Below are 6,367 nucleotides of genomic sequence, written 5' to 3'. Positions count from 1 at the left end.
TCCTGAGGACCCCACCTTGGTTTTTTTCTTAGTTTTTTAATGTTTATTTATTTATTGAGAGAGAGAGAGACAGACAGACAGACAGAGCATGAGTGGGGCAGGGGCAGAGAGAGAGGGAGACACAGAATCTGAAACAGGCTCCAGGCTCTGAGCTGTCAGCACAGAGCCTGACGTGGGGCTTGAACCCATGAACCGCGAGATCATGACTTGAGCTGAAGTTGGACACTTAACTGACTGAGCCACCCAGGCATCCCCCACTTAAAAAAAAATTTTTTTTAACAGTGAGGACCCTACCTTCTTGATGTCATCACCCAGGTGCACTCCCCCATTTTTAATATTTTTTTAATGATGAGGACCCCACCTTCTTGACCTAATCTACTGTTAATTACCTTCCAAAGGCCCCATCTCCAAATGCCATTACACTGGGGATTTGGGCTTTAACATATGAATTTTGGGGGAACATGAATTTTCAGTGCATAATAACTGGCAAAGGAATGAAGGGGGCGCTTACATCTGGGGTTGGGAATAGCTCAGTTACAATCCGATTTCTCAAAAAGGCTCTGGGGATCCAGTCCTTTTACCAGAAAGTGTCCATCCTTCCTTCCTGTTCCGGAACCCCTTCCTGGAGAGTTTGCTTCATCTTCAGCCCTGGAAAGGGAGGACCCTCAGTGCCCCTGGCACCAGCCCCCTGATGACAGCTGCCCAGAAGAGAGTGGACCTTTGACCCAGGAGGAATCAAGCCGGAGGCTGGGCTGAGCCAATCAGAGTCGCTCTCCCAGAAATGAAGCTTGAGATGGGGACCAGGCCAGTAAAGCTGGGGGAGGGAGGGTGCTGGGCTGGATGGCCAAGGGGGTGGGGGAGGCATTTTTAATTGTCCAGGATAAGTGATATATATGTGTGTAGCAGTGCAGCCAGTGTGGAGAGAGAGACAGAGAGAGAGAGAGAGTGAGCGAGCAAGGCAGAACGACAGCCCAGGGAGAGACAGATGTGTAGCATTCCCATCTCCCATTTCTGGTTCCCAGCCCTCGGTAGGCTGGGCGTGAGTTTTGCTCTTGGTTCCTTGTGTTTCCCCAATAAAATCTCTTAAAATTTTTTTTCTCACCCTAGTTTGAAGGGATTCTCATGTACTGCTTCCCAGTGGCCCAACGCTGGACTCCCTATCTGTGCTGTGTCTAGGTTTCCAGCTCTCTGGTTAAGGACGTGAGGTTGACCTTGATCCATTGTGTCCTTGTCTTGTGGGTGGGTTCTGTCCACCCGCACGTTGGTGTCAGCACTGTGCTAGGCCTTGGGGTCCCAGCAGAGCAGGCAGGAGGGAATTCCCCAACATCGCTCATCATCTCAAACATGACTCCTCTGGCTTCTCTTTTCCTTCTAGAACCTTCTGTCATCTCTGCAGTGCTGGAAGCATTCTAAGTGCCTCTGTGTACCTCCTGATGAGTCCTACGTTCTCCCCATAGGCCTGCAGGTGGGAGGGAGGTGACTCAGGCCCTGAAGAAGTTTTACCAAGGAGGTTAGGTAAACTGAGGTGTATGGAGGCATGTGCTGTCAAGATCAAGACCCATTTGCCTGTGCCTGGGCAGAGAGGGCAGTAGGAAGAGCCAAAAAGAGCAGAATGCTGGAGGGATGTGGAAGATGAGAAAGCCATGAGCTCTCTCTTTCATTTTTAAGTTTATTTATTTTGAGAGAGAGAGTGAGTGTGCACACACACTAGTGAATGGCAGAGGGGCCGAGAGAGAGGGAGAAAGAATCCCAAGCAGCCTCTCAACTGTCAGTGCAGAATTGTGAGATCATGACCTGAGATGAAATCAAGAGTCAGACTCGTAACTGACTGAGCCACCCAGGCGCCCCAGGGCTCGGATTTTCATGTTGGTTTGGGTGAGTGAGTTACTCAACCTGGTTTCCTTCACCACTTTCTCATCTAAAATATTCAGAGGATCGGGATAAATCTAGATTGTTCCCTGTTCTCCTGCGAGCTGCACAGGATTTTGAACCAGTGGCTATTAGCTGATTTTTAGAAATACAACCAAACATCAAAAAATTAATAGTTACATGGTTTATGTATTTTAGAAAAATTCCAATTAGCACATCAGACCTGCGATTTCATAGGTATTAATACTTAAGATGAAAATAAATGGAGAATATAATGTAAAAAGCCAATCTGTGGAAAATATTAATAGCACAGATGGTACATGGATATGTTAAAAATTGTAAATGTGCAAAGTAGATGAGCGACATTCCAGAAACACTGAATTGAAATTACCTGGATGAACCAGACACCACAGAATTCATTTGTCTTCCCAGTGAAGGCCTTCATCTCCTCTCTGGTATAGACAGGGTTTCCCAGAACGGGACTTGCTTTGAGCAGCAGCGATATCTGGGAGCTTTTAGGACGTGGAGAATCTTGGGCTCCCCCCCAGACCCACTCAGCCAGCTTCCCTGGGTGGACTGGGGTGGGGACAGTGGTATATGGTGACAAGCCCTCAAAGGGTTCTGACAAAGCCTACTCCTCAACCTCACTGAGGCTAAAAGTCTCCCGAAACTGAGTGTAGGGGTGTGTGTTGGTACATTTCAGAGGGTGGGGTGGGGCGGGGCTGTTCACGGCTTTCCTCAGGTCCCTAGAGAGCGAAGACCACTGCTCTCTGAAGTCTCTGCCACTCATCGCTGTGTTCATGAGTCTCTCACCCAAACCTTGCCGGACTGTCAGCAGGGCACATCCTGTATGTACCAAATGGCTGGTGGGTATTTGGGACCTCCCCACACCAAGGACCTATCTAGGGGCTGCCCGACCCCCCAAATCACAGCCGCACTGGCGCTGTCTCCCCAGAGCCTGGATCTCTTTGTGTTTCTTTTTTTTTTTTTTTAATATTTTTATTTATTTCTGGGAGAGAGAGAGAGAGACAGCATGAGCAGGGGAGGGTCAGAGAGAGAGGGAGACACAGACTCTGAAATAGGCTCCAGGCTCTGAGCTGGCAGTCAGCACAGAGCCCACGAACCACAAGATCATGACCTAAGTGAAAGTTGGACACTTAACTGACTAAGCCACCCAGGCACCTCCTCTTTGTGTTTCTGACCCTTCCCCGAGTCCATGCTCTCTGTCCCTCTTGGCTTCTCCTTTTATTCTTCCTGACAGGGCTCTGGCTGTGGCTTCCAGCTTAGACCGACCCTTGGGTCTGTGCTGGTGTCTCAGCTGGTGCTGCCCTCCTGCTCCTTAGAGCTCTGTCCTCCAGGGCTCTACCCGGGGAACTGGGCCCACTAAGCATGAACGTGTACACTCAGTCCCCAGTGAAGTCCACAGAGACTTCTGTGTATCCACTGACCCCTTCCTCTATCCAGCAAATGCCAAGCACCCACATGACCCCGGCCCTGGGGTGATGGATGCATGGGTCTGATGGTCAGAGCATCTGACTATATGCCAAGCTTTGGTCTCCTGGGGCTACAGCTGGCCAGCACCCGCTCCAAACCCCACCTGGTGGGGTTCCCTGATCCTGCAGAACCTGGCACATACCACAGATGCTCAAATCACAGGCCAGGGGCTGCTTCTCCAACTTGACCACTGCTGTGTGCCCACCCCCCAGGGTAATCACCAGGGTCCTTATAAGAGAGGGGCAAGAGGGGCAGAGAGAGATGTGCAGGTGCTACCATTGCTGGCTTTGAAAAGGGAGAAGGAGGCCACAGGACAAGGAATGTGGGCGGCCTCCGGAAGCTGGAAAATACAAGGAAATGTTCTCCTCAGGAGCTACTGGAAGAAAAGTGGCCCAGCGACACCTGGATGTTAGCCCAGTGAGACCCATTTTGGACTCCTGTCTTCCAGAACTGAAAGATGATGCATCTATATTGTAAGTCCATAAGTGTGTGCTCATTTGTTATAGCAGCAGCATAAAACTAATACACTCTCCTTGTGAGTGGAGCCCTAAATCCAGAAGGTTCAATCCACCATTGATTCCCTCAAATTCTTTCTTGTCTTTTTTTTTTTTCATGTTTATTATTGAGAGAGAGCGTGAGCAGGGGAGAGGCAGAGAGAGAGGGAGACACAGAATCTGAAGCAGGCTCCACGCTCTGAGCTGTCAGCACAGAGCCCAATGTGGAGCTTGAACTCATGAGCCATGAGATCACGACCTGAGCTGATGTCGGATGCTTCACCGACTGAGCCACCCAGGTGCTCCATCCTCAAATGCTTTCCATACTAGCAGTTACCAGACTCAGGTTTTGTTTTGTTTGGTTTTGTTTTGTTTTTTTTTAATTGGAGCAGTATGGTTTTGCCAGAAAAAGTGCCTTCACTTATCAAGGAATATTCACTGGAGGAAAATAATCATCGGGTCCAATGAGCAGACACCTTGGGTGGGTGTACAGTCTCCCCCGGGCACAACAGGTAGACCTGAGTGGTACCATCAAAGGAAGGGAGTTCCCCAAAGCTGGCCAGGCTCCAAGCACTCGGAGCAGGTGGGTGAACGCATCAAAGGATATCAGTTCTCTTACATTCGAGGGTTCTTATGTACACATTCATGCTGAGTGCTCAGTTCTCTGCTGCTTAAAGTCAACTTTTTTATTAGAAAAGAGGATCTATTCTTTTTTTCTCTAGGCCTATTGAGATAATAACAGTGAAAGCGAAGCCCGATATAGTCATCATTTCATGGAAACTTCAGACCAATCCTAGTGATCATTACTATCTTTGCCCCATTTCCTCCATTTGTACCATGGAGGATGTAGAAGTTCAGAGAGGTTAACTAATTCAGCTAAAGTCACACAGCCAGAATGTGGTGGAGAGAGCCGGGCTCTGGCAAAGAGCGTGATTTCTAAACTATTCCTTACAACCTTTATCTAGGACAGGCTGACTTAGAGCAAACAGCCTTTCCTGAGAAAACAGCCTTATAAGATTATAGAGAATTCAGAGAGACAGTGACCCAGCCTGGGGTCAAGCAGTTAGAATATGGCCACCTTGGCCTCCATACCTGCGCATGTACCCATGCTCCTTTATTTTGACAGTTTCTGTGATATTTCTCCAAGGGATACACAAATTATAATGTTTTTCCAAACACAGCCTAGGTGGGTCTGTTTATCTTAGATTGGGCTTCAAGATGGCTTCCTTGTGAGCTGGAGCTAGAATCTTTCCATGTCTCACCCTTGTCTTGAAACCCAAGTTTGCCTCCTGCAAGTGACTTTGATCTTTGACTCTGGCAGGTTCCAAAGAGGCCAGAAAACTAGAAAGAACCTTCCAGGGAACAGTTCTGATGGCTCAAGCACTAAGAAAAACTGCCCATGTGGCAGCTGCCTTTTCTACTCCAGAAACAAAAAACCTTACCCTCGTTTTAAAGTTCAAAGCTAACTGCCTTAAAAAGGAATTTCGAGAAAAGAAGTCTGTCCGGCTTTCGAGAATCCACCAAGGAATGTTTTTATCATTCAGATGAGAGCAAAACAATATCTGTATAGACATACTCACTTTCAGGAGTGAATTTTGGTCTATAGAACATCACGAAACTAAAGCCCATTATGCCAGGGTTTTATAAACGTAAACATGCTTGGAAGCTTTTTGTCTCATTAGTGGGGTTTAATGGGAATCTGTTTTGGCTCAGGGACGCTGAGTGAATCAGCCGTGAGTGGGAAATTGGGTTTTGCTACCCTACCTGTTTAGATGGCAGTAAGGGGTGGGGGTGGGGGGTTGAGACAGCTGCAGGGCCCTGGGAAAGGGGCAGGGGGGTGTCCACCTTGTCGCATCTTACCGCTGCCAGCCCAGAGCAGGCGTGCAGCAAACACTGGCTGAAGGAGGAGGTGCTAAGAGTTCAGAGTGCCGGGAGCTCACTGCCACGGGGGACTGAAACACTGGCACAAGCAGGTCGTACGAACTTGTACTTGCGATTGAGCAACGCTTCCCGAATCGACCACAGGGAAAAACCCTTGCCACTTCCAGACAGGACCTGGGGGTCAGGGTCCTCAGGCCCCGCTGGCCTGCCTTCCTTATCCCAGCTGGTCCCTGCCCCAGCGGATCCCAAGCTTCTCTGAGCCTTTGAAGGCATCATCCGATCTGCTTGTTCCCTGAGAAGCCTGTTCTGGAGGCTTTGCCTCTGGAGGAAATATACTCATTAAATAATAATGAATCAGCGCCCCATTTTTAGACTCATCAAAGGCCTAGAAAGTTGACGGGCAGAGCCTCTAGCCGTGGGAGACTGCTGAGCCGGTGTGTGAGCCTCCGGCCGAAAGTGAAGGCGACTGAGGCAAAGCCAGCTCCTGCTGGAGCTGCAGGGTGGGTTCCCCGTGGGGTGTGTTGGCCATACAGACCCCCCACTGTGATCTCCGGGAGGCGCTGGGGTTGAGGCATCCAGGGTGGCGGCCCCCTCCCCCCTCCCTCCCCCCTCCCCCCTCCCCCTGCTCC

The sequence above is a fragment of the Hyaena hyaena genome, unplaced genomic scaffold, assembly GCF_003009895.1.
Source record: "Hyaena hyaena isolate Hyena2069 unplaced genomic scaffold, ASM300989v1 scaffold_86, whole genome shotgun sequence".
In the NCBI taxonomy this organism is placed as follows: domain Eukaryota; kingdom Metazoa; phylum Chordata; class Mammalia; order Carnivora; family Hyaenidae; genus Hyaena; species Hyaena hyaena.
The sequence above is the reverse complement of the archived record's forward strand: the minus strand, read 5'-3'. Positions refer to the sequence as shown.